General features: G+C 41.8%; 1 protein-coding gene across 1 annotated transcript in view; it reads left to right on the top strand.

Annotated features, from left to right (window-relative positions):
* The first annotated feature begins 5,899 nt into the window (after positions 1-5,899).
* Positions 5,900-27,754, top strand: part of MCHR2 (melanin concentrating hormone receptor 2) — a 73,164-nt gene continuing 51,309 nt past the window's right edge. Inside the window, exon 1 of the mRNA XM_045011676.1 lies at positions 5,900-5,988. The gene's annotated coding sequence lies outside the window, so the exon portion shown is untranslated. The remainder of the gene's footprint in view (positions 5,989-27,754) is intronic.

Below are 27,754 nucleotides of genomic sequence, written 5' to 3'. Positions count from 1 at the left end.
AGCATGACACAAGTGGCCCTTGAGACTAGAGGATATCCAGCAACTGGTGGTGGTGGTCCTGGACCACCTCCAGGGGTATGCCCAAGTCACTAGAAACCCTCTGCAGCAGCTCCTGGTACTGCTTGTGATCATCAGGAGGTGATGGGGGGTGGGGATTAGGGCATTGGCTGGAGATGAGGAGGCAACGTTAGGGACTGGTGGAACCATCTGTACCAACTCCGGCTCCAATTCCAAATTGCAGCTGGATGGATCTGGTGTGGGAGCCTGAACTGAAGGGCACAAGGCCTGAGAAGGTGGATAAAGCTGGTGGTAAGGGTCCAGGATGGCCAATGTTGCTAAGGGGTCAGGTCCTGGTGGTACAGCCAACCCCAAAGGTAGCGCTATCAAGGAGGTGGTGGTGGGGCACACCCCGATACATGCACTGGCTGTGCCTGAGAGTCCGAGCTGCACCGGGACACAGGAGAAAAGGACGGGTCTTCCCCCAAGAAGGCTTCTGAATCGGAAGAGACATATGGAAGCAGGTGAGCCATCAGTATGGGAGGTCCGCGGCCAAAGTCTGGGTAAGATCCATGCCCCAATAGGAGTGGTGCATCTGCTGGAGAGGAGGGTTTCTGTTCCCATGAACAGCAGACAAAAAGGGTAGGGAAGATCCAGATGTGCCAGCAGGAGGAGTGGATCAGTGTGGCCAGGTGTCTGGGGAATGTCTCTAATATTGCCGGTGGAGTGTAGTGACATCTGCGGTACGGTGTGTAGAGATGGCTGTTGCACCAGCAGTGCATGCACCAGCAGTGCATGCACCAGAAAGTGGTCCTGACTGGCAGCTGATGCATCCAATGGTGTTCCACCACTTCCCACTTCTTTTTAACTGCCCTCAGAATAGAGAAGCTTGGGTGTCCGTGTAGTGGTGTCTGCACCTGACGTCTCACCTGACCGGGTGCGGCGCAGGGAGGGAACACTGAGCTTGGGAGCAGTCTGCAACAGGAACTTGCTGCAATGCCCATGAGAGCGTTTGCAACTCTCATGCTGGGGCTTCTCCAGTACTGACTGCACCGCCAGATCTGAGATGAGAGAGGCACCGTCAGATCTGACAGTCCTGTATTGGACTGGGCATGTGGCCGGAGAGCCTCTTCCATAAGGAACTTGAAGAGGCAGAGTAGGTGAGCCTCATGAGTAGCAGATTTCACATCGGGCAACTAGATGGGTGTCTCCGAGGCAATGAAGGCAGTAGTGGTGCTTGTCGCACATGGAGAATGAGCAAGAGCTCGGCGCACAGTTCTCACACCCTGGAACTCAGGGCAAAGTCCCCAGAGAAGCAGAGGGAGAGCCCAGCTCCAAAAGGGGCTAGGGTTGAGACTAACTGTACTAACTAGCAACACTAACTATAGTAAAAGGAAAAAAGAGGAATACTAACTATGTATAATGGACAAGTGTTCTTGCAGGCAAGCTCTGAGTATGGAGGAACAAGGAATCTGACTCCAACCATGCAACAGTAAGAACTCAGGAGGTGTCGTCCCACACGGCATCATATAACCTCAACTGCACCATGAGGCTACATGTGGCGCACATGTGGCCCAACAGATACTGCTACAAAAATCTTCTAGCTCCAGTATATGGCACGCATGTGCACCAGGAACATATAGGAACCATCATTCAAAGAAGAACCATTAATACTAAAAAAATTGTAGCCTATGCAAAAAATGTCTCTGAATATTAACTATATGGAACGTTTGAGTCTCTTCTATTCTGTTACTGAGATAAGAAACTAAATGCCAGTGCCAGACTAGTTAAGATGCCCATTTTTTAATTTTAATTCCTATAATTAATTCTGAACAGATTTACTTGTGAATTCTTAGAAAATTCATTCTTTAGTCAAAATGTAAGTGCTGTTATTTTGAGAAGGCTATGTGTTATTTTTCATAAATAACAATGAGACTGAATCTCTGCTCTAAGTGCAAAATTCAACTCAGCCTTAATTGTGGAGCCACTACTGGTGTCTCTATAAGAAATAGAAGTCATGTGTCTGCTAAACTTCCTAGGAGTAGTTTAAACCTGTGACTATTTATTATTCTGCACATTTCAATTAAAGTGTATCTCCTCAAAATGGATAGGATTTTCAAGGTGTTCTACACTGACCAGCTCTTTGCTGCTGAAATGAAATGAATTATCTTCTACTAGAAGTGATATGAATTGTCATTACCAGATTTATATAAAATCTGTTTTTCTTGTCAAGAATGTTAGTTTTAGCCAGCAAAGTTAAATTACTGCATTATTAGCCAAAGCATGAATAGCTTGTTTGAAAGTGTTAAATTTGTCTTAAAGAAAATTCTGACCATGAACCTGAAGGAATGCACTGAACTCCAAGAACTGCACAGTGGTTTCTGGTAGACAACAATTTAAAAGCTTATCAGCTGCTGAGATTTACAGATCTCTCATCAAAATGGAGTGTGAAGTGCAATTATCATTGCATTTCATCTTGGCAGGTAGTTTCCAACAAGTACTGAAATTTACTAATGATGAGAAAGGTTCCCTTCTAATACTGAAGTACCTCCACATTTCTCATTATCCAGGAGATGCAGTAATAGTTGTTCTTTGGGATTGAAGCTCCTATTGTGAATCTTGTTAAAAATAGCTACTGGTACCAATACTCTGCTCTAGATTATATTTTCTCTGTAAACTAATGAGATCAGATGAATGTTCTGGTGCCATCGCCCCTTTTATACAAAGAATATTCTCTTTCATTAGAGACTAATTTAAATGTAAAGTAGGAGTGTTCATATAATGCTTTAAAAATTACAACAGGCTATGCTGACCTGACCTTATGTCCTGGGAGGTGGATGCAGGCAGCATGAGACATTACAGAAAGGTTCCTAAAGGTCATCTACCCCTGTGACCACTACCCTATGCTGCTTGTCCAAGTGGGCACCAATGATACTGCCAGCCATGACCCTGAATAGATCAGCAGTAACTACAGGGCTATGGGAGCATGGGTGAAGGAATCAGGGGCACAGGTGGTTCTCATCCATCCTCCCGGTTGAGGGTAAAGGCCCAGGCAGGGACATGTGCATCCTAGAGTTGAATGCATGGCTGCACAGGTGGTGTCACCTGGAGGGTTTTGGCTTTCTTGACCATGGGATGGTATTCTGGGAAGAAGAACTTCTGGGCATTTTTTTATATTTTTTTTAACCAAAGGCAAAAGTACAATAGCTGTAATTATAAGCAATATTTTGTGTTACACAAACTTGGACAAAGCAGTAAAGCATTGGCTGTTACATTTCATGAGTTGGAAACTGGCTAATATACTGCCTTCATTGTTACTTGCATTACTCAACAACACAAGCAAAAAAAAACCCTAAAACCTGGACCCAACTAGGCAGAGTCTGCGCCTGGGTCAATACAGATGCAGACTCACATCCACAATAAGGAATAGCTCAGTATCCACACTTAGTCTATAAGGTGCCACAAGACTCTTTGCTGCTTAATTTTCTAACAGACGTTTTGGAGCATGAGCTTTCGTGGGTGAATACATGCATCCGACGAAGTAAGTATTCACTCTTTGCTGCTTTTACAGATCCAGACTAACACGGCTACCCCTCTGATACTTTAGAAAATTAAGATGTTTTTGAATATTCCTTAACCTAGCTAGCAGCTGTGGTCAAGAGTGCTTTTTCTCCTGTGTGCCTGCTGAGAACAATTCAAACTCTTCTGATGTGGACTTTGCCTTTGTCAGTTTGAGCTTGGAATACTGTAATGCACTGTACATGACTCTATACTGGGAGATCATCCAAAAGCTGTTGTTGAAGAATGGTGGCTGTCCACTTATTAAAAGGCGCTTTTCACAGAGAATATATTAAACTGGTGTTCAGTGGTTGTTAGCAGCAATTTATTAGCTTTTGGGTGGAGTTTAAGCATTGGTTTGAGAGCTGGCTACAAGAGACCACCTTTTTCTTTGTATGGTATTGCACAGATCAGCCTGTGCATCTTGGAGGCTGCCTCCCTCTTCGTGCTTTAAACTTACAGTTGAGTTCAGATGGGATGCTTGAGCTGAGGAGTCCTAGTTTATTTTTCACAGGGGCAGGATGTTCTAGCTTCCATCCTCCAAACCACTCTTGGTCTGCATGCTGAAAGACTCTGTTCCCGAGAGGCTAGGTAGAGTACAGAGGATATTCGTTTTTGTAGGCAGCTTTCTTAGTAGCACTTCTTACAATAATGTAAAATGACACTGTTACTTTGAAATCCAGTCAATTTCAAAATAGGAGTTAAAAGCAATTGCAGGTATTACACCTGACATTTGGGGCCCCCTTGCCAATTATTGTGAATTTAGAATGACTTTTTTTCCATTTTCAGATATTTTTCTTTCCAACTGCTGTGTGATAAATTCAAACACTAAGGAAAACTGAAGCTGTCTAGACACAAAGTGCTATCAAATGATCAAAATAAAACAGATTTGACATTTTTCCCTAATCTTTTTCAGATATAGCAATTTTAGGTATTACTTACAACAATAGTATCAATGGGTAAAATATTTTCAGAAGAGAAGGTGCCTTCTGAAAGTGATAGAATCTTGTTCAAGGTGATGGTTTTAAGACTTGCAGTCTAAATGGTTTGAGACCTGGCTACAAGACACCACCTTTTTCTTTGTGTGGTATTGCATAAAGATTATTGTTACTGTGTGTTTTAAATTGTTATTGTTCGTGCATTTAAAAATACAATGATAGACCATTTTATATATTGAAAATAAATATTAAACTATTACTTCTATGTCCTTCTAAAGGGAATTTGTGTCAATAATATAAAATTGATTTATGGTTTTTGATGGAGTGAGATGTACAAAAAGTTCTTCTGTAAAGGTAATTTAAATTTCAAAAAATGAACTAAATTGTATTTTTGACTTCAATGAGGTTGAATAAATTTAGCCCTTTAATTTTTGCCAGATATGTTATTAGGGGAGAAGAGAGAATGAGAAAAGGCATGTGTTTAAATGCTCTGAATTGACCTCAGGCTGGAAGGGAAGTTAAGATGTAATAGTCCAGATATTATCATATCTAATTAAATACAACAATGACCAGATAGGTGGGTGCCAAATACAATGATAGAGCCTGGTCTAACAAACATCCATGTAAGTAACTTTATGTATATCAATAAACCCATTGAGGTCAGTGGAACTCGTCACCTCTGTGTCTGCAGGATAAGTCCTTAAGTCAGTTTCCCTTGTGGGACTTTCACACACAGCCACGATGATCAGAATGTCCCATTTGCTTTCAGCAGGCAACATTCATTCCTCCTAGGCACTAGCTCCAGTTTCCTCATAGCTGCAGCTGTATTTGTGGGTTGGGACTGAGGCAAACTGCTTTGCCCTTATCTTTACAGGAGTTACACATTTGCACAGCATGTTGCAAAAGGGAGGATTTCCAGCTGGTTTTGTTCACTAGGTTTTGTCCCTGTTTCTGAGCTGATGAGGTGAGGGACAATACTTTGCAGAAGCAGGCAGCTTGATGGGGAGGAGTCGAGAAACAAGAATGAATGATCAGATGCTGATGCTGCTGCATCCATAGTAAGTGTTAGCTTGCTATTCTCTGAGGCAGCACTGTAGATGCGGGTCTTAGCGCTCCTTATTAGCCTAAGCAGAGCTTTGCCTTCCTTCTATGTTAATGGAGTATGCAATGACCTGGCACCAGTCAGCCAAGAATCAGGGAAAAGCATGAAGCAGGGAAAGCAAGTTTCATCCAGAAAATGATCATGCTATAGGGTCTTTTACTTATTTATTTTGCAGGGGATGGCAGGCAATGAAAACAAAACCAATCAATTGAGGTAACAGGATAATACAGATATGGGAAAGTTTATATTTCTGGAGACCCCAACAGGAGATTATGTTGCTTGTGTCCTTTGAAACTCTAGGATGTTTCTTCTCATTCATTCATTCTGATTCCAGTTTGGTGACCTGCACCCTCTAAACCATGGCATTTCTCTGGAACAATTTGTCTGAATAAGGTAGGTGTAACAGGGCATTTATTTTCCATTTGCTGGATCCTAATGAGGGAGTTGATGAATCTTTAACTCTGATCCTTTTCTTAATTAAAACTGCATTATTTGTGGATCTTAATTACTGGAAAATATTGCAACACAGGGAGTTTAAGCCTAAAGTTTGTTAGTTTTCTAACCTTTTGTCTTGGTTTGGTGGATTTGTGACACCAGACTGTAATGAGGTTTTAAAATTCCTTCTCTAATTTCTTCATTAAGACCTGCTCTTAGTAGAAAGTTACATAAACCAGCACAGGCTGAAGAAGGTTGGTTTAAAATTGGAATAGTAAGAGCTCAGACTAAGGATGTTTTAGACAAGGATGCTGTGAAGTGAATTAAGGGATGATTTTTTAACATGTAGATCTGGTAGCATTTTGGACATCAGAGCTAAATGTGTAGATCGAAAGGACTAGAATTTTTTTTTTAATGAGAACAAAATCATATTCTCTTAATTTCCTCATGAGATGAGTTAGAATGACCTTTTCTGATTAAATTTATTCATGGTAAAATTGCCTCATTCCATTAAAAAAGAAGCTAGTGCTTTGAGAATTCAGCAGGAAAATATTAAATGTAGGGTTTTTTAAAAAAAGTTGTACTGTACGATAGTTAATCATTAAGAGCACATTTAACAATATAAGGTAACCACCACAATTAAAAAACTGTCTGCTCCACGATGTGTATTCACTTATTACTTACATCTCCATTTTGATATGAGAGTAGACCATAAAATAATATTTCCCGGGTGGTCTGCCTCAGTGTACTTTCACCATCAGAACAGAAATAAATATTTGCTTTGTATTATTAAATAAAAGGCACTTGCAGATTTACTGGGACATACTATATTTAAATATGGATATTTAAGGGGTACCACCACTGGAATTTTTAAAAAAGTATTATATAAAAGATCAAAAAGAACAACTTTTACAATTTAATTAAAGTGTCTTGAATCAAAGATGATCTTAGCCAGATATTAAGAGCATTGTCCATTATTTTCACTTTCTGTCATTATATATTATAAAATGAACCTATTCAAAAAGTAGTTTATATTCAACAAGCTGCCTTGCAAGCCCATAGTCCTTATTTCACAGGGGAAATCTTCGGAACAGCATAAAAGCAGCAATAGTTATTATGGAACCGAAATGAATACTGATTATTCTCTTATCTCAGCGCATATTTTTCAAATTCAAGAACACACAAAACAATAGCTGGTTACCATGAAATCATCATATTAATGCACAAGTTAAATTGTTTCAAGCAAGGACATTCCAAAGACTCCCTCATACTGCCATACTGTAGTGCAGCACATATCGTGTGTAATAGCACACATGGTTCTGAGATGCCAGAATCCCGATGTCTGACATAGTTTTTAAAATACACAAAGGTGGACGCTGCTAAACCCTTTAGCCGATATTGAATTTTGGTCCTTGAGGCAAAGTAATTGGTTCTACTGCATGGCAGGTGGGGGCCAAGATACAGGGAGGTATATGGTGGGCAGAGCATAGGGCAAAGGAGAGGCATAGGTGGGGCCAGAAGATCTGTCACCAGAGATTCTTCTATCTCCAGAAGCAGCCCACTGGGCTGAAGTAGCCTCTGCAGAGCAGCTCCCATACAGACCAGAAGGTGATTCCTTCCTCCTGCACTCTTTGCCCTGTGTCCAGTCCCTTGTTCTCCTTGTGGTTGCTCAATGTCTGTGTGTTCAGACGAGATCTCACTTCCAGCATCCACCATTGTAAAATATTGTGCTAACCCCATCAATTTACACAGCCGCTTATACAATATTACCAGCCTCAATGGCCAGAGATGAATAATTCTAAAGAGTGATGTCTACCCTGCAAAGCCACAACTTGTTAGCTGTGGTTTACACAGGTCTCTGATCAATGGGCAACTACAGCTGAGGCTTCTATTCTAGAACCCAGGTTTCCTTTAGAATTACTTGAGCCAAGCAAACAGGCCTCTGCTCAACTTTTCCCTCTCTTTTACCATGCATTACCCAATTCCATTAGCAGCTCAAAACACTCATGAATGTTCAGTCATGAAAGCATAACATGGCCTGAGTGTTAATGGAAGTCACTTCTGCTGATGAGCATTCCTGTTTGCTTCCTCTGAAGAGAAGATCTAGAAAGTATGAAACAGAATCTACCTGTCATGAATAACATGGTACACAGGGAAACGGGCATTTCTCACATATTTTCATCATTGGTCTTGCTTAGCAGTTCTCAAACTGTGGTTTGGGACCCCAAAGTGGGTCATTACCCCCATTTTAATGGAGGTCGCCAGGGCTGGTGTTAGACTTGCTGGGGCCTGGGGCTGGGGCCAAAGCCAAAGCCTGAGAGCTTCAGCCCTGGGTGGCAGGGCTCAGATTACAGGCCACCCGCCTGGAGTCGTGTAGTAATTTTTGTTGTCAGAAGTGGGATGCAGTGCAATGAAGTTTGAAAGCCCCTGGTTCTAGCTCAGTATCCTGCTTCTCCTATTGGATTTTTGTTTTTTTGGTGCAGGGAGAGGGGGCTTATGCAATAACTTCTTGCCTCAGAAATGCACGGAAGCTAGAAAATTCCACAGAGTCTATGATAATGAAGTCTAATCCTACCATCTGTTGGTAGCATGCTATTATTATTTGTAATGTGATAGTACATAGGAATCCCAGTCATGGACCAGGACCCCACTGTGCTAGGTGCTGTACAAACACAGAACAAAAAGATGGCCCTGCCTCAAAGAGCTCACAGTCTAAGCATAAGATGAGAGATGGATACAGACAGATGGAGGAACACAAGGAAACAATGAGACATACTGGTCAGCATGATGCATAGTGTTTGGGCATTTCCTTAACCGTTGTCAAGCTTTTTGTAGGCAAAGGAGAATTTTAAGATTTGATATGTACCTCCTAAGTGTGAGGGGCAGCATGAGAAAAAGTATGAAGATACTTGTTTGAAAATGTAACAAGTAAGCAGTGAAGGCTGACATCATTAGCAGACTGGAGGTAGGATAGTATGTTCCAGTGGAGAAAGCACTGGACACAGGAGACATGGGCTTATCCTCAGATTTACCAGGAACCTGTTCTGTGACCTTGAGTAAGTCGTATGTTAACCTCTCTCTACTTCAGTTTTCTCATCAATAAAATAAGGATATTTGCTAGCTCTTGTAAAAGTGCTTTGAGATCTCCTGCAGAAAAGTGCTATAAGTATTAATATTATTTCCATTTTGTCCTCTGGACAGGTCTCTGATTGCTGTGGATTTCTGAATTTTGCACGTTTTCTATAGCTTTTTTCAGACAAGGTACCATGAACTAGTAGATACATGACCTCTACATTACATGGACTTCTGAACAAATGTCCCAGGGACAGATTGTTTTCTTTCTCTCCCCCTTGACATTAAAATGGATTAAAACATAAGGGTTGCTTGTAGAATTCATTGTTTTATTGATTGGGCTACACAAAGTAGATCAACATTGGAAAAAGTAATTTTAGAAGATGAATGGCTTCACATATGACCAGTCCCAAAGTTTTTATGATGTTATGATGGATTGGACTCCCCTCCCCTTCTGGGATGCCACCTGATGTACTGGGATTTCACTGAGCCTCCCCTGCTCAATCAGCCTTGGTTCCCTGTCGCTGCTTTGCTGAATTAGGCTTTCCAGCCTCTTGCAGCGCACACACACAGGTAGGGCCATGCCCCGTTGCAGACACAGACTCTCCTTTTGGGGAAAGAAACCCAAAATAATACTGTCTTGTGCTGTATAGAAAAACCTGTATAGCACAAGGTCATAAAAATCTGCCCTCTTCCTTAATGTGAAGAGAAATGTGCACGTGCACACTTTTTGCGCACACACACGTTAAAAATTGTGTAAACTGGCTTTTATTACAAACAAGAAATAAGTTTATTAACTACCAAAGGTGGATTTTAAGTGAATATAAGAGATAACAGACAGAACAAAGCAGATTACTTAGCAAATGAAACCAAACACCCAAACTAAGCTGCTAGTACTAAAGAAATTGGTTACAAATAGTATTTCTCACTCTAGATATTGTTGCAGGCAGATTTCAGAAAGTCTTGGAAGACAGCTGCACTGGTATCCCTCTTGAGACCTCAGGTATTATTATTCAGAAGCGAGATGCCCTTCCAGCTTGGTCTCAACCCTTCTCCCCCCAGTTCACTTCTTGCTTCCAGGTCTTTTTTTCAGTGTCTCTTAGGGTGGGGAGGCAGTGGAGAACCATGATGATGTCACTCCCCTGCCTTATATAGCTCTTGTGTAACCCTTTGTCTTCTAGTGGAAAACCACTGCCATTCCAAAAGGGCAGGAGGGGTATCCAGTACCAGGTGATGTGGGCCCATGTCTCTGCATGGCTGTGGCAGCCATTGGTCATAAGCTGTCTCCAGCACCCACAGAAAGACTAAGCTCTTTCACAGTCCATTGTCTCTGCTAATGGCCCGTTAGCCCTGTCTGGCTTTTCCATTGTGTACCTGAAGCGCTGGTTGGGGGTGACATCCAACATAACACGTTTGAAATACAGAGACACACTTAATATTCCTAACTTCAGATACAGAAATTATACAGGCATACAAATTGGATAATCACATTCAGTAAATCATAACCTTTCCAATGATATCTCACATGAGCCATATTGCATAAAGTATCTCAGTTATGTCATTCATATCATAACCATATTTTCATAAAAATATAGAGTGAAACATCATAGATGCCTTTCACAGATTAAAATTACTACATTCCAAAACTTCACCAAAATACGCTGAATATCCCCCTTTGCCTGATTATCATGCATTCAGTACATTTTGGTAAAATTACTGAAATATAGGAATTTCATCTTTGCAGGCAACCTAAAGACTTGATAGTAATTCCATACTGACAAACATGAAGTACTAAACAATGACACCATTAAAACTGCTAAGCATGACTTCTCCTGAACTTCCAAAGTATTAGCCTTTCAAAGTCAGGCATTACAGTACAAAATAAGGCCCCAGTCCTGCACATCTGTATGTGTGCGCTTTACTTTAAACACGTTTCCAGGACTGAGGTTTTCTCCCATCAATGCGCACGTATAACTCACTCTGGCATCAGTATCAATTCCCACTAACATCAAAGAGAGACTAGACCTCACCCCCATTTCCCTGAATGTTTGTTGAGAGAGACCATGTTTAAAAGAGATATATTCATTGTCTGGCTCAGCAACATTTATCAGCTGTATCCTGCCATACGTCTGAACGTTTAATAATGTACACCTCTACCTCGATATAATGCTGTCCTTGGGAGCCAAAAAATCTTACTGCGTTATAGGTGAAATCGCGTTATATCGAACTTGCTTTGAACCTTGGGAGTGCGCAGCCCCGTCTCCCCGGAGCGCTGCTTTACCGTGTTATATCCAAATTCATGTTATATCAGGTGGCGTTCTATCAAGGTGGCGGTGTATTTATTTACAACAGAATATATTTAATCAAGGATATTAATAGCACACATCAAACCAAGTACAGCCAGTTACAGGAGGGTATAGACTGAGTTACATGGAAGAGTTGTGGGAAGAGCCAGATTATTTAATTCTCATTCTCCCTTACCAAGTGGTGAGTCAGAGGCTTTTGGGATTAGAGCTCAGTGGGGGTTTTCCTGACCTCTGAGAATTTTTGGGATTTCACATTTATTTCCTGTCCTGAATTGGGACAAAGCTGAAGTCTCCAAACTTTTCACAAACCAGAGTCTGAAAATATTTTTTGATTGAATCAATTAAACCATTTTAGTTTGATAATTTCAAAATGTTTTATTTCAACTTTGAATTTTTTCTGTACTTGTAAGTTTTTTACTATAAATTTGCTTAAACAGAAACAGAGCTTTTACATTTTCAAAATGTCAAAACAGGATGTTCCGACCATTTTGAAATTTTAGTCAAATGTTTTTAATATGAGAAATTCCTGCAATGTTTCCATTTCAGCAAATCATCATTTTCTGGTGAATGAACTTTTTGTTGAAAAATTCATGACTACCATTAATTGGGATGCATTTTTCCCTTTCCAGAGAAATGAGGGCACTGGTGTTTCTACTTTTCCTCCTATGTGTGGTTTGGAGACAAGAGAAATCCCAGTGACTCAAACACTGCTGAGTCATTGGGCACAGTATGGAACCTGCTTATTAGAATGCAGAACAATACACTACCCAACACATTTTGCAAGTCACAACTCCCTGCATCAGGGAGGATGTATCATGTCCAAAATGTAATTTGTAAATTATTGGCCTCCAGGTACTCAAACGTATGTGATCTGATTAGTTGATCAAGGCAATAATAAGGAATACTGCTATTTTATTCATTCTTTACTATTTAAAAACAACCAAAGAACCACCTGCAGTCATCTTGCTATGGTGAAATCCTGGTACAGTCAAAGTCACTATCAAAACTCCCATTGACATCGCTAGACACAGGATTCCCTGGTGTGTCTTTATAACACATGTTCCTATGTCTGTTAACCTCATTTTCCCTCTTTCCACATATTGTTTGTTACACCTATTTGGTGTATCTTGTCTAAAATTAGACTGTAAGGTTTTTAACCTTATATTTTGTGCGTGTACACTGCCTAGTACAATGGAGCCCAGATCTTAACTGAGATCTGAGTTCTACTGTAATACAAAGAATATCTTTCCTCTGTACATCTCAGATGACTTTACAAAGAAATAGCATTGTCTGCATTCTACAGATGTGGAAGCTGAGACAGTAAGAGCATAAGAGACCTGCTCAAGTGGCTTAGGCAAGAACTGAACCCAGGTCTTTTGCCACCCAGAACTGTAGCTCCATCCAATAGAACACAGGTAATGAGGTTACAGAGAAGAAAAAGGATCAATCAGTCCAGTGGAACCCCCTTCCAATGGTTAAAATTTGATGAGTTTTTATTTCACAACATCCAGAATGCTTGACTAGATAAATGTTAAACAAGCGCATTAATAACAGAGCCTTGAAAATGAAAAAGTGAGTACATCTTTCAAAGAAGAATTTGATAATGTCAAAGGCAGCAGAAAAATCAAGAATTGTAACTGATATCCAACTTGGATCATAACCAGTGGTAAGCTGGAGCCAGTTCACGCGAACTGGTTGTTAAATTTAGAAGCTGGTTTAGAACCGATTGTTAAAGGGGTGGGCAATTGGCAGAGGGAGGTTTTTGTGTCATTACACCAGCCCGAGGGCCGCATCCAGCCCGTGGGACCATCCTGTCCAGCCCCCTGAGCTTCCGGCTGGGGAAGTTCACCCAGCCCCTCCCCCATCTCCCTCCCTCTCGCAGAACCCCAGCGCGCTATGCTGCCGGCGCCAACGCTCTGGATCACTCCTGGGCAGCTCGGCAGCTCCTGCCACTTTGAGCGGCATGGTAAGGGGGTGGGGCTGCAAGCTCCAGTGGGCCGCACGGCATCCATACACGCTGCCCTGAGCAGCATGGTAAGGGGGCCAGGCTGGGGCTGGAGGAGGGGTTGGATAAGGGGCAGGGAGCAGTTGGAGGGGACGGAGGTTCTGGGGGCGCGGTCAGGGGATGGGCAACGGAGAGGATTGGGTAGGCATGGGAGTTCCAGGTGTCTGTCGGTGGTGGTGGATGGGGAGTTGGGGCAGTCAGGGGACAGGGAGAGGGGTGAGTTGGGTAGGGGATGGGGTCCTGGGGGGCAGTTAGAGTAGGGGGGTCTTGGGAGGGGATGTCAGGGAGGGGAGTTGATGGGTTGCGGGTTCTGAGGGGGCAGGATGTGGGTGGGGGTCAGATGGGGGGGAGGGCCAGGCTGTTTTGGGAGGCACAGCCTTCCCTACCCAGCCCCCCGATACAATTTTACAACCGCAATGTGCAGGGCCGGCTTTAGGAAGTGCGTGGCCCGATTTGAACAGTTTTGACGGGGCACTGACAGAGATGACTTAAAAAAAAAAAACACATATAAAAAAAAAACACGTGGGGCTTGTACTCACCAGGCAGCGCTCCGAGTCTTCGGCAGCACTTTGGCAGCGGGTCCTTCACTCGCTCCAGGTCTTCGGCAGCACTGAAGGACCTGCCGCCGAAGTGCCACCGAAGACCCAGAGCTAGTGAAGGACCCACCGCCGAAGTGCTGCCAAAGACCCGATAGGGAACTGGTTGTTAAGATTTTGGCAGCTCATCACTGATCATAGCAACAGATAAATGCCACATTTAGCTCATCCATGCATGAATCAGCCCATGGCAAGGTGGGGTCTAATAAGAGAGTGATATCTATTTGATTAAGTTGCCACTAACTCCTCATTCAATTTGTATAAATTATAGGAGAAAGCAGCTAATCTCCCCTGCTCCCTCTTTCTAACTGTAAATGTGTGATGTGTTATTGAAAGCAAATCAGTGTTAGGCCAAACTCCCCCATATAATACTCCCTTACAGCTATGAGTAGTCACAATGGTAGGGAATATTTAAAAAATATAACTATATCCTAGCTCTCAAATCTATGGGCTAATTAAAAGCAAGCAGGAAGACTGTTAACCAGGGGAATATTTGTATGTAAATATTAATAGGCAAATATAAAAAAATAGACAACAAATAAATAGATAAAAACAGACAAACTGTTAGGCAGTAAGAATAAACTCTTCACTCTAAGAAGCCTCATAAACTCTTTAAGGGGCTCCACATTTAAATTTAGACAAACCACTGATGGATCATTCTTTGACAATTTGGCTTGCAGACCACAAAGAAATCCATGGCTCTGTGGTCTAACAAAGGACCCAGCTAGAGACTTCAGTTTCTTGCTTTTCAGGCTCTGTTTGAAGCTTAAACCACTCCACTTTTAGTCCTCTTTGAGTTGAAGCTATTTGGGTATGTCTACACTGCAATTAAAAGCTTGCAGCCTGAGCCTGAATGTCTGCACTGTAGGCTGAGTCCTGTGAGCCTGTCAGCTGGCACGGACCAACTTTGGGTGTCTAATTGCAGTGTAGACATAACCTGTGACATAGGGTGACCAGACAGCAAATGTGAAAAATTGGGATGGGGGGTAATAGAAGTCTATATGAGGAAAAGACCCACAAATCGGCACTGTCCCTATAAAATCGGGACATCTGGTCACCCTACTGTGACATTACAGGGTGCAATCCAGACTACTAATGAGCTGTGTCACCCCTGCCCTTCAAAAGTGGGTTCCTCACAATTCTTGTTGCTGTAGCTCCCACCTGGGCTGCTCACAAATAGCCTTCTAGCATGCAAGTGACACCCTGAGTGTCTGAGTATAGCTGCAGCCCGCCAGCCACACATCAGTCACACTCTGGCTTCCACCAGCCTTTGTTTCCACTTGCAGGGTGACCCCAACTCACTCCCAGACCCGGATTTTCCCCAAAAACATGTGTTGGGCACTGTCCAGCCCTCTTCTACACAGTCCAGATATATTACGTCTGTTTCCCCTCTAAGCAGATCAATACACATCAGTTTGCTACCATAAAGTGAGTTACCTACACAGTTCAGTTTAAAGACAACACTGGATTAGTTTTAAAGAATCAAACAAATTTATTTAACTACAAGGAGATAAGTTTTACCTGAGTACAAATATACAGCATTAAAGTTGTAAATGGTTACCAGAGAATTAAGATACGTTTTACCATTGAGAAGCTTTTTAACAAACGACTTGGTTCAGGATAAAATGCTAACTACATGCGCCCAGCAACAGGACTGACCAAACCTCAGGTCAGGATCTCTCTGTAAGTCAAATAGGCTGGTTTCTTTTGTTGTCTTAGGTGCAAGAACAAGAGCTGGACAGGGAGAGATACCTTGGTGTGTTTTTGCCTCCCACTTTATAGTCCAGTTGCCATTTGAAATGCATTTTCCTGTGGGTCACCCTAGATGAAGTTCATTCCTGATGTAAGGAAGGAGACAAGGCATCTCTTGGTGAAAGAGGTTCCATGCTGCTGTTTGCTAAGATGTAGATCTGTTTGTTCCTGACCCCCTTTTTTGCCAAAGTATGGCCACTGAATAGGTGATGGCTCATCAGTTTTGATGACACCTAGCTAAGGCATCAGCTTGTTCTTTGTCTTTGAGAAACTGGTTTACCCACACTTGTCTGGTAAACACATTTCAGACCTAATTTCAGCATATGTTCATAATGTTGATACACACATTTCATCATGATATTATTGACCAAGGAGTTATTTGCTTTCAGATGAAACCTCGCAAGGCATATTTTGTACAAAGATTATTACAACAGTGTGTAGGATGTGAATATAGGGGTGCATCCCATCACAGCCACACACACTATCAATGAAGTCCACAGCCCCAACTGACTTTACTTGACTCTTGCCAATGTCTTACACAGTGACTGAAATTTCATTTCTGGTTTCTAGGCAATTTCATTCTATTTCCCCCCATGATTTACAAAGGCATTTGAAACATATTCCATCACATCAAATCTTTAAAAGCTTGAAATTAAAGTAGTTTTCATGGAATTACCAACCTGAAATCCTGACTGACAGGTTTCATAGTCGTCAAGGTCAGAGTCATGAAAAAAACATTGTCACTTGGCTCTAAGCCATACATGCAAGTACTCAAGAAATAAATGGGACTAGAGAAATGGGCTAGAAAATGTCTAGCATCTGAGGAACCAGCACATTATGAAGGGGGAAGAACACTGTAGAAGTAAAATGTGAATAGAATTTCCTTTAAATAAGTAATTTAAACAACAGCAGAGGGGGAAATTCCAGTGTTCAAAAAAGAGTTAGTAATATTGCAAGTGTGTTCTGCTATAAAGGGAAAAAAGAAATTTCAGAGGACAACAAATAGTTTACTGCTTTCATTTGCTCTATGAAGCTAATGTGTGCGTACTAATGAAATTAGCAATGAATGAAACAGAAAACAAAGGAACTAAAAGATTTCAGGGAGCCCAGCCTTGCAGCAAATGAACTCCTCAATTCTGTGTTTCAAAATAAAGTAGCAAACTCGCTAGGAAAGGGTAGGATAAAGTAACATATCCAAGAAGGTTTGAGACAAAAAAAAATACCCCACACACATACACCTGCAAGCCATTTAGGATTATGTCTGTTAGTTATATCTGTGATTTTCTCATGTTATAGTGAAAAAAGATCACAGAAAAAGATGCTGAACAAGGAACTTTATTAGAATAAGTTATTATTCCTAAGCCTATTCCTCCTCTTTCTCTCTGCTTCACTATAGAAGTTCTGTCTAGAAATTTCCCCAGTTCTCCTTCCTCCTCATTTCTTACAAAAGAGTATAATATAAACAAACAGTACACAGAGCCCTGCAACTCTCCAACCCTCACAATTTTTTTCTTCTGTCTTTATCAAAATTAGTATTTAATAATAAGTTACAGATCTTGTGAACTTCTTGTTCCCCCATACAGTCACCAAAAAAATCTCTATTTGGGCATACTTTGTCTTGGCATTTGAAAGCCACTTAGACCAACATGCTCCAGTTTTCCAGTCATCTCTATATAATTGGAGTGGTTAACTGTAGCTGCTAACTTTGGCTGATGCAGCTGTAGCCTTGGACAAATGGTAAGACATCAGCACTGGGAATTCTGTTCTATTTAGGTTTTTACACTGAGTGCATATACATTTCCACTTTTTCCAAGTTTGCTGAATCTGGGTCATTTTCCTTTGGGGGATTTTTGGGAAACAGGGATTGTAGACAGGAGGCAAGAAAAGCAATGTATTCTGAATAGCAGAATAGAAATTCAGTTTGGCACTCTGAGGGTGGAATGGAAGTTGCTAGAATCCTCTCTTTTATCCATTTCCTCCGTCATTTTGGAAAGCAGTAGGAATGGCACCATGTGGCCTGAGCAGAGTGCATAATGTACCTTTTTTAAAATCAGGTAATTATCTCTGACCACTGTCCCAATGTCCTCTGTGTGGTGTCAAAATTGATACACACATTTGCCTCTGTACTATGACCTCTTGGGGGCCCGACTGTGATGGGTTGGGTCACAGAAACCCCCTTGGGACTGCCACCTGATGTGCCTAGACTACCTCTGAGCCTTTCTCTGACAGCTTGGGATGTCAGTCCCTTGCCTGGTTTGAGCCAGACATGCTTGCCTGCTGCAAACACAGATCCAAGTCTGAACCATGTCCCCAACAAGCTGCAGGCTTACCCGAAAACAGCTTAAGAAGTGCTCCTGTCTTCAGCACTCAGATACCCAACTCCCAATGGGGTCCAAACCCCAAATAAATCCATTTTACCCTGTATAAAACTTACAGGGTAAATTCATAAATTGTTCACCCTCTATAACACTGATAGAGAGAGAGATGCACAGCTGTTACTCTCCCCGCAAGTATTAATACAAACTCTGGGTTAATTAATAAGTAAAAGTGATTTTATTAACTACAGAATGTAGGATTTAAGTGATTCCAAGTAATAACACACAGAACAAAGTTAGTTACCAAGCAAAATAAAATAAAACATGCAAGTCTAAGCCTAATACGGGTAAATCTTACCCTTAGAGAGGTTTCAATAGGCTTTTTTAACAGACTGGACGCCTTCCTAGTCTGGGCCCAATCCTTTCTTGGTACAGGCCTTATTCCAGCTCAGGTGGTAGCTAGAGGATTTCTCATGACTGCAGCCCCCTCTGTTCTGTTCCACCCCCTTATATATCTTTTGCACAAGGCGGGAATCCTTTGTCCCTCTCTGGGTTCCCACCTCTCCTTCCAAATGGAAAAGCACCAGGTTAAAGATGGATTCCAGTTCAGGTGTCAGACTTCATTACCCACTTGCCCAGCACACAGGTATACAGGAAGACTTACAAGTAAACAGAGCCATCTACAGTCAATTGCCCTGGTTAATGGGAGCCATCAAGATTCCAAACCACCATTCACGGCCCACACTTTGCATAATTACAATAGAACCTCAGTTATATTTCATATTTCTAGGTTCAGATACAAGAATGATACATCCATACAAATAGGATGACCACACTCAGTAGATTATAAGCTTTGCAATGTTACCTTACAAGAGACCTTTTGCTTGAAGCATATTCTGGTTACATTACATTCACCCTTATTAGCATATTTTCATAAAATCATATGCAGTGCAATGTCACACCATGCACAGCTGGGTTCTGAGTCACAAACAACCATTATCTATATGAAGTCGCCTCCCCAAAACTGCTCTTCTACACAGTGGAAATGTCTTGATTCTGTTGAAAATGGAAGCCTTTCATACCGTAGACATGAGGACAGGATTTGTCATTAAGAGTAAAAATTCAGTGTCCCAATATTATCTTGGATTTTTGTGCTTTTTGACTCTTGCTGTACTTGCAAAAGTTTGGTCCTGTGCTAGTGTTTGTGTGGGACTGAGAAGTATGGCAGGGACTATGCCACAATTCCAGTATCACTTGGAATAAAAAATTGTTTTTGTCCATTTTAGCAAAGCAGAAATTATGCAGTTTTGTCTTTGTAGCTGAGTGCTGATTTATGTTATGACACCAGACATAGATGATTTGATTATGCATTAGTTTTATGACTCATCCAGCCATTTGTAAGGTAATATGTTGTCAGACTGAGTATCCTAGATATGGAACAGAACTTTTTAGCATTTGAGGTTATAAAGAGAAGCTGGCAAACTTGAACTCTTTGAAATCAGCTCTTTTTTATTGTCGACTTTCTAATACAACACTTAGAATAATATGTCCTGAATGTTTTGGGGGAAAAAAGAAACATAAAAAATGTTGAGTTTTCCCGCTGATGATGTTTATAAGAGTTCTAGTGCTGTCAAAGGCACAGATTAAAACAAATCTCTTTTCTGCTAACTTCTTTCAGATACTGTAATTTTAGGTGTTACATGTAACTACAGTAGATCCAAAATTTTGAGACAGAAATGTGATTTTGAAGTTGACTGTGTCCCTTTAAACATTCAGAGCTCAGTCTTGCACCACATTGGCATATAGAACCCCCAATGATGTCAGTAGATGCAAGATTCCCTTTTTAGTCAAGAGGAGTTGTTTAAATGGAATGGCTATAGTGAGAAAATGTAGTTCAAATGAAACAAACAAAACATTCTACTTTTTACAAAATTTCCTATCAACTGTAGTCCTCTAATATATTTAGTAGTAGTGCCTTTAATGTATTTAATACACTTTTGAGTAATGTACAGTATGAGCAAAAACTAAACATTTTGTAATAGTCAATCTTTATTTAGCTTGACAGAGAGTGAGGTTTAATGGTTAGAGCAGGGGGCTGGCTATATTTTATTCACAACATGGACAAGTTACTTAAGCTCTTTGTCCCTCAGATCACTCATCACTTACATGTGCATAATATTTACTTATTTCCTGGGTTGTTTCCTTGTGATCCCAATCTGACTGTCTGTATCCATCTGTTGTCTCCTGTTTTGTACTTAAATAGTAAGCTCTTTGGGGCAGGAAGTGTCTTTTTGTTCTGTGTTTGTATAGCACCTATATATAGTGGGGTCCTGATCAATGACCAAGGCCCCTAGATGCCATTGTACAAATAATAAATAATAATTAGTAATTAATGTTTGAAAAGTGCCCTGATAATTTTGAATTCAAGGCAGTATAGAGGTGTAAATTATTGTTACATTACTTGTTCACATGAATGCTAGCAGTAGCAAGTGTACTATTCTGGTATATCTTATTTATATACAGCATTAATAAATAGGAAAGGAAGCTTTTTATGTGCATTAGGAATGCTGCAGAAGAATCTTTTAGCAATTTTTAGATGATGTGTTTTAGAAATCTTTTTGCCTTTCAGTTTGATTAATTTGTTCTATTGGTGGTGTATGGCTCCTGGTTTTTGCAAGAAAATAACACCTGTGCATTTTCATTTAACTAGCGCCTGTCTCACATTTCATATAATGCTAATAGTACCAAGTCCTGGGCTTTTGGTGACAATGAAAGGCAGTAAAACTCTTCCCCTTGAGAACTGGTAACAGAGTTCTTTTATTCTCCAAAACATAAAGGAATTTTAAATTTCCAGTCAGAAACCTTCTGCCCTATCTTAGTGAGAAAATATTTGATTATGCATGCAGTGTACACTAATGTAGTTTGGCATGAGCAATTCAAGTGTCACTGCCTCCTCCAACGAGAAAGTATCATTCTAATAATAAACCCAACTGAATATAAATTCTTTAGCGAGTGGAAATATACTGCATAATGGGGATTTTTTGGTTGGTTGTTTTTTATTTTATTGTAAAAGTTTCTCACAATCTGCAAAAAACATTGGTTTCTCATTGCAGACTTCTTATAATTTATACTGCAGTACCATCTCGAGGCCCTAGTCAGGACTGGGGCTCCATTGGACTAGGCACTGAACACACGTACAAGATGGCCTCTGCCCCGAAGAACTTGTAATCAACATACATGATGAGAGACACCATACATCTATTATTGCATAGTTATTATAATGTCTTCAGCCCAGATCCCCAGACATATTTAGGCTCTTAAATGCCATTGATTTCATTGAAAGTTAGGAACCTAAATGCCTTTGAGGACCTGGGACTTTGTTCTTATACTCTGAGGGCCAGATTCTCTGTCAGCCCTTTGCACTGCTCAGGCAGAGTAAAGGGGCCAGGTGCAGCCAGATCTGGCCATCTGAGATCCCACACCCCACATACCTGTGAATGAGCTCTCAGGTGGCTCCGAGTTGATGTAGCCAGCACCTGTACCTCCAGCCCATCCCTCACTCACTTCTGTCATTGGAGTTGTGTTGAGGACATGGCTGAAGCATGCTGCATTCCTGTTAAACTCAACTGGTGTACAGTCCCTTATGGATTGTTAGCAGCTGGCATAAATGAGCTCAGTGGCTCTCAGCCTTTCCAGGCTACAGTACCCATTTCAGGAGTCTGATTTGTCTTGCTTACTCCCAAGTTTCACCTCACTTAAAAACTACTTGCTTACAAAATCAGACATAAAAATACAGAAGTGTCAGGGAGTGCACTATTACTGAAATATTGCTTACTCCTCATTTTTACTATAGAATCATAAAATAAATCAATTGGTATATAAATATTGTACTTACATTTCAGTGTATAGAGCAGTTTAAACATAAGTCATTGTATGAAATTTTGGTTTCTATTGACTTCGCTAGCACTTTTTATGTAGCCTGTTGTAAAACTAGGCAAATATCTAGCTGCGTTGATGTACCCCCGGGAAGACCTCTGCGTACCCCCAGGGATACACCGTACATAGGTGCCAACTCCATGGGTGCTCCGGGGCTGGAGCACCTATGGGGAAAAATTAGTGGGTGCTTTGCACCCACTGGCAGCCAAGCTCCCTGCCCCCCCACCTCCGCCTCCTCCCCTGAGCACACTGCATCCCTGCTTCTCCCCCTAGCTCCCAGCACTTGCCGTCACAAAACAGCTGTTTTGTGGCATAACAAGCTCCGGGAGGGAGTGGGAGGAGCAGGAATGTGGCACACTCAGGAGAGGAGGCAGGGAATAAGGGGGGCCGGGGTGGGGATTTGGGGAAGGAGTCCAATGGGGCAGGGAGGAGGCGGAGTTGGGAATGGGGTTGGAATGGGGGCAGGGCATGGGCAGGAAGGGGTGGGGCAGGGGTAGAGTTGGGGTGAGGCAGGGGCCAGAGAGGGGTCAAGCACCCACCGGCACCAGCAAAAGTTGGCGCCTATGACACCATACCCCTGGTTGAGTATTAGATTACCCCAGGATGATATAATCATTTCAGAGCCCAGATTAGTCTAGAAAATCAGAGAGCCATAACCAGCCCCATGTCAAGTTCCACCAACCCACCCTCCTTCCAACTCAACTGCACCAGGCAGAAACCAGGCAAAGCAGAGAATCTGAGCTGACTGTCCAATTGAAAATGTCAGTGATAAGAGATCTAAGTGAGACTGAGCAGAGGTGATGCCAGCGACTCCTCAGTCCTGATAGGCTGCTGTAAATGGCATAGCACAGCCCATGTAACTGCAGAGTACTATTTTTACATATGTTGCCCCACAACTTAACAGCTTAAGTGCTTCCATTTGCTTCTGCCTTACAGGGCCGGCTCCAGGCACCAGTGCAGCCAGCAGGTGCTTGGGGTGGCCAACGGAAAGGGGCGGCACGTCCGGCTCTTCGGCGGCAATTCAGCAGCAGGTCCCTCTCTCCTTCTCGGAGGGAAGGACCTGCTGCCGAATTGCCACCGAAGAATGAGGCAACAGTGGTAGAGCTGCCACTGTAGAGCCGCTGATCGAAGCTTCTTTTTTTTTGCCGCTTGAGGCGGCAAAAACCCTGGACTGGCCCTGCTTCCTTGCCAATAAGCGATTATATTTAGAGATGGAAGGTGGGCACAGCGTGAAGGAGAAATAATTGTTCCATCCTAGAAAGACCTATGAGGTAACACAGGAGAAATCAATCAAGCTACATAAACAAAGAGGCAAGGGGCAGAAAAGGCACGAGAATGGTACTGCACTAAGGTGAATTCTGGCAAAACCTCTGGAACGAACTCTCTTTGTAAGCTACAGAAAAATATATACCAAAGTCTAGCCTATTAATCACAAGCAATTAGACACACCTTGCCTATTACACTCAAATAATCATTAGACTTAATCTTGTCTGTCATATTACAATAAAATGGCCTTTCCTTCTGGAGTTAATTCTATACTTGTCTCTGTAGTGATATACCCCTGCCAGGACACTAGGAATTATGACTAAAATAGTGCACATCAACAGCTCTTGAATAGCTACCTAACATCTTAAAACAAATATTCATATATTTCTAGAAGACAAGAGGGGTAATTAGCATCTTGTACAAAAGCATCAGCTTGGAAACAAAGATACGGGATACTCAGAAATAACAATACTGTCTCTTCTTATTGTGCTTTTTGAGTGATTTAGTTATATTTTGGTATGAGTCTCCATCTATTTGTGCTACTTAAAAATCACATTTCTAGGTCTTGGGTAAAGCTTTACCAACCTGTTGTCATAAACTACAAGAATTTTAATGCATGAAATGCTTTAAGGCAACAGAAAATCCCAAATCTGTTGATGTAATTAATCATTTAGGGACCAGATTCTACCACTCTTTTCACACTGCGTGAAACAGATGTGTCTATAACTATACTACTGGGAACTGCTTTTCTAAATGCCAGATAAATTAATACTGTTTTTCCATCTCAACATGGCCGCTAAAATCAATGACTAAAGTTGACATTCATCTGCCAAGCACCAAAGCATTCAATTTTCCTTGTACACTTTCTACTGTTACATTTAAGATATCTGAACACATGACATTGAAAGAGAGAACAAGATGGATAACTGGTAACTTACAGAATAGGAAGACAGAAATCATGGACACAATTTTCAAACTAGGAACCTAAACTTGGGCTGTTAATCTTAGATTTTATGTATCTAAATATTGGTCTGGACTTTTATTTTAAGTGGGAGGTCTGTCAGCATCTACAGATTTCAATCTGTAATGATCCCACATGAAGTGTGGGTGGGTTGCTTCCCCCTAAACATTCAACAAACAGAAGGTAGATGAAAAGCAATATGATTTATTATTTTTTTAAAATCTCATGATTTTAAGCCAATCATGTGTTGTATTAATTTAGATGGAATATATGAGCTAAAGGTGTTAACATGACCATGACTGTCCAATATTAAACAGTGTTAAACAAGGTTTAGGATTTAGTATTCAGAAACCTCAGCCTGCTTAGTTCCATGGCACACACACCATTAAAAATCCTTTTAACCTTTTATTAAAGATATATAAAAAAGGGAAAACAGTTTCAGTAATTGAAATCTAAAATATTAAACAGGGCTTTTATTTTAACATCTCTTGTTCCTTTTCTCTTTAGCTGGAGAGAGTTTTTCAAATGAAAGAGACTGTTGTTTAACAGTCATTTAGATGGTATCAAATTTGGCAATAACTGTTCTTTATGGGGAAAGAGGAGAGTTGAGATGGGCTGGAGAGGTCATTGCTGCTGCAATTGTTAAAATTTGATCCCATTTCCTAATAAGATGAAACAAGACACAAACACAAGATGGAGAGGAAAGAACTGCAATGATAGAAAATGCAGCTTCCGTGCCTGGTGGTTGACTTTTACTAGTGTTGTGTATTTGGTTGTCATGGTTTTTGTTGCTATGGCAACTGAGTTAGATTATTATGGGTTAGCTCAGCCAGCTTCAGCCGGCTGAGTGAGTTCTCTGAGTCTGTAAATAAAATGGTGGTTTTGTTAGCTGTCTGCTGTCAGGCCTCAAGTGATTTCTTCTTAAACCGGCTGCCCCCAAGGATATAACAAGTGGCGACGAGGATGGGATTCCGGTGCTGCTCCAGTAACAGAAGGAAGTAGAAGTCAAGGTAAAGAACAAACAAACAAAAAAGCTGCTTGTTTGCACTGACTGTGAAAGTGAAACTAAAATCATGGCTACTCTGACCAGGCCACTGGAACCTTTTGATGAGAATATAGAGCAGTGGCATGTGTATACTGAGAGTTTTGAGCTTTTTTTTATTGCAAATGACATTACAGAAGCGAAGAAGGTGCCAATATTCTTAAGTGTTGTAGGGGCTAAAACCTACTCCCTGCTACGCAGCTTTCTACACCCTGTTAAGCCAGCAACTAAATCTTACAGTGACATTGTGGAAATCCTGGGGTCTCATTTTTCCCCAAAACCACTGGTAATTGCTGAAAGATATAGGTTCCACAAAAGAGACCAAAAGGAAGATGAAACAGTTGTACAATTTGTATCCATTTTAAAAAAGCTAGCAGAACACTGTGAATTTAAAGAAATGTTAAATGATGCCCTGCGTGACAGGTTAGTGTGTGGCCTCTACAGTGAAGCTATACAGAAGCGCCTACTGACAGAGGCTCAGCTTACCTTACAGAAGGCTGTTGATATTGCTGTCTCCATGGAACTGGCTACAAGGGAGGCGCAATACATCGGTGCATCCCCTAGGGTGCAAAAAGTGTCACAAGAACCGACCCACAAAACTGTGCAGAGTCAAGAATGTTACCGCTGTGGTAAGCCGGGTCACCAGGCATCAGAATGCTGGTGTAAGGACCTGGTGTGTCGACACTGTGGCAAAAAGGGACACATTGAGTGTGCCTGTAAACAAAAGAAAAAGAGGCCTGTGGTCTGGCCGACAAAAAGAGGAACCTTGCATACCCTAGAGCAGACCCAGGATGATCAAGGTGACACCTCAGCGCAAGAGAAAGTGCCACTGCATGTTTTGTCTTTGGCAGTGGGCTCACATGAATACTGGGTAACCCCGTTATTGGATGGCAAACGTATACGCATGGAACTGGACACCGGTGCAGCCGTCTCACTGATCTCCGAGACTGTGTATAAAGAAAAGCTACAGCATCTTCCGCTTAAGGCAACAAAAACTGTTCTGAAGACGTATACGGGAGAAGCTGTGCCTATGCTGGGCACTATTGATGTTAAGGTGGAGCTCAATGGACAGGTGGCTAAATTGCCACTGTTTGTGGTGAGAGGTAACTACCCAGCCTTAATGGGTAGGTCTTGGCTTGGGAAGATTCAACTGAACTGGGCAGAAGTGCACCGGATGACTAAAGAAGAAACCAGTCTAACCCCTATACTAAAGAAACATGCTGCTGTTTTTGGAGATGATTTGGGAAGTATGAAGGGAATCACTGTGACATTGAACATTAAACCTGGCAGTCCACCAAAATATCTGAAAGCCCGAACTGTGCCATATGCCATCAGGCCAAAAGTTGAAGCAGACCTGGAGCGCCTGGTCACCAATGGAGTCCTAATACCAGTTACCCATAGCTCATGGGCCACTCCTATCGTTCCAATCGTGAAGAAAGATGGCTCTCTCCGGATTTGCGGTGATTTTAAAGTCACTGTCAACCCAGTGTTGTGTGCAGAGCAATACCCGCTTCCCCGCATCGATGACCTCTTCGCAGGCCTGGCTGGGGGACAAAAGTTCAGTAAGATTGATCTGAGTCAAGCATATTTACAGATGCACGTCGATGAAAAGTCCCAAGAGCTGTTGACTATTGCGACTCATAAGGGGCTTTATCGATACTGTCGCCTACCCTTCGGAATAACGTCTGCTCCCGCCCTGTTCCAGAGGGCTATGGACCAGATCTTGTGTGGCTTGTCAGGAGTTCAGTGCTATCTGGATGATATCCTGGTCACTGGAAGAAATGAAGAGGATCACTTAAAGAATTTAGAGGCTACCCTACAAAGACTGGAAGAGTATGGCCTACGAGTTCGCAAAGACAAGTGTGAATTCTTCAAGCCCTCTGTTGAATATTTGGGACACATCATTGATTCTGCAGGTCTTCATAAGGCCCCTGCAAAAGTTAAAGCTATTGTGGAGGCTCCCCCACCTCGAAATGTAAGCCAGCTACGCTCATTTCTAGGACTGAACTATTATGGAAAGTTCATCTCACAGTTAGCCACACTGCTAAAACCACTTCATGAGCTCCTTGGGCAGAAAAAGGCCTGGAAGTGGACTGAAGCCTGTGATGTTGCATTTAACAAAGCTAAGGATGCATTGCTAAATTCTGAAGTTCTAACGCACTTTGATCCATCCTTACCACTGCAATTGGCCTGCGACGCCTCCCCTTATGGAGTGGGAGCAGTCGTGTCACATATTATGCCTTCAGGAGAAGAGAGACCTATTGCTTTTGCTTCACGCACTCTAAGCAAAGCAGAAACTAACTACGCCCAAATCGAACGTGAGGCATTAGGAATTGTTTTTGGAATTCGGAAGTTTCATCAGTACCTGTTTGGGCGAAAGTTTACTCTTCTCACAGACCATCGACCTCTGACGTCAATTTTTGGACCCTACACAGGCATTCCCCCATTAGCTGCTAGTCGTATGCAACGTTGG

The sequence above is a fragment of the Mauremys mutica genome, chromosome 3 (assembly GCF_020497125.1).
Source record: "Mauremys mutica isolate MM-2020 ecotype Southern chromosome 3, ASM2049712v1, whole genome shotgun sequence".
Taxonomy (NCBI): domain Eukaryota; kingdom Metazoa; phylum Chordata; order Testudines; family Geoemydidae; genus Mauremys; species Mauremys mutica.
This window is presented reverse-complemented; position numbering and strand designations above follow the sequence as displayed.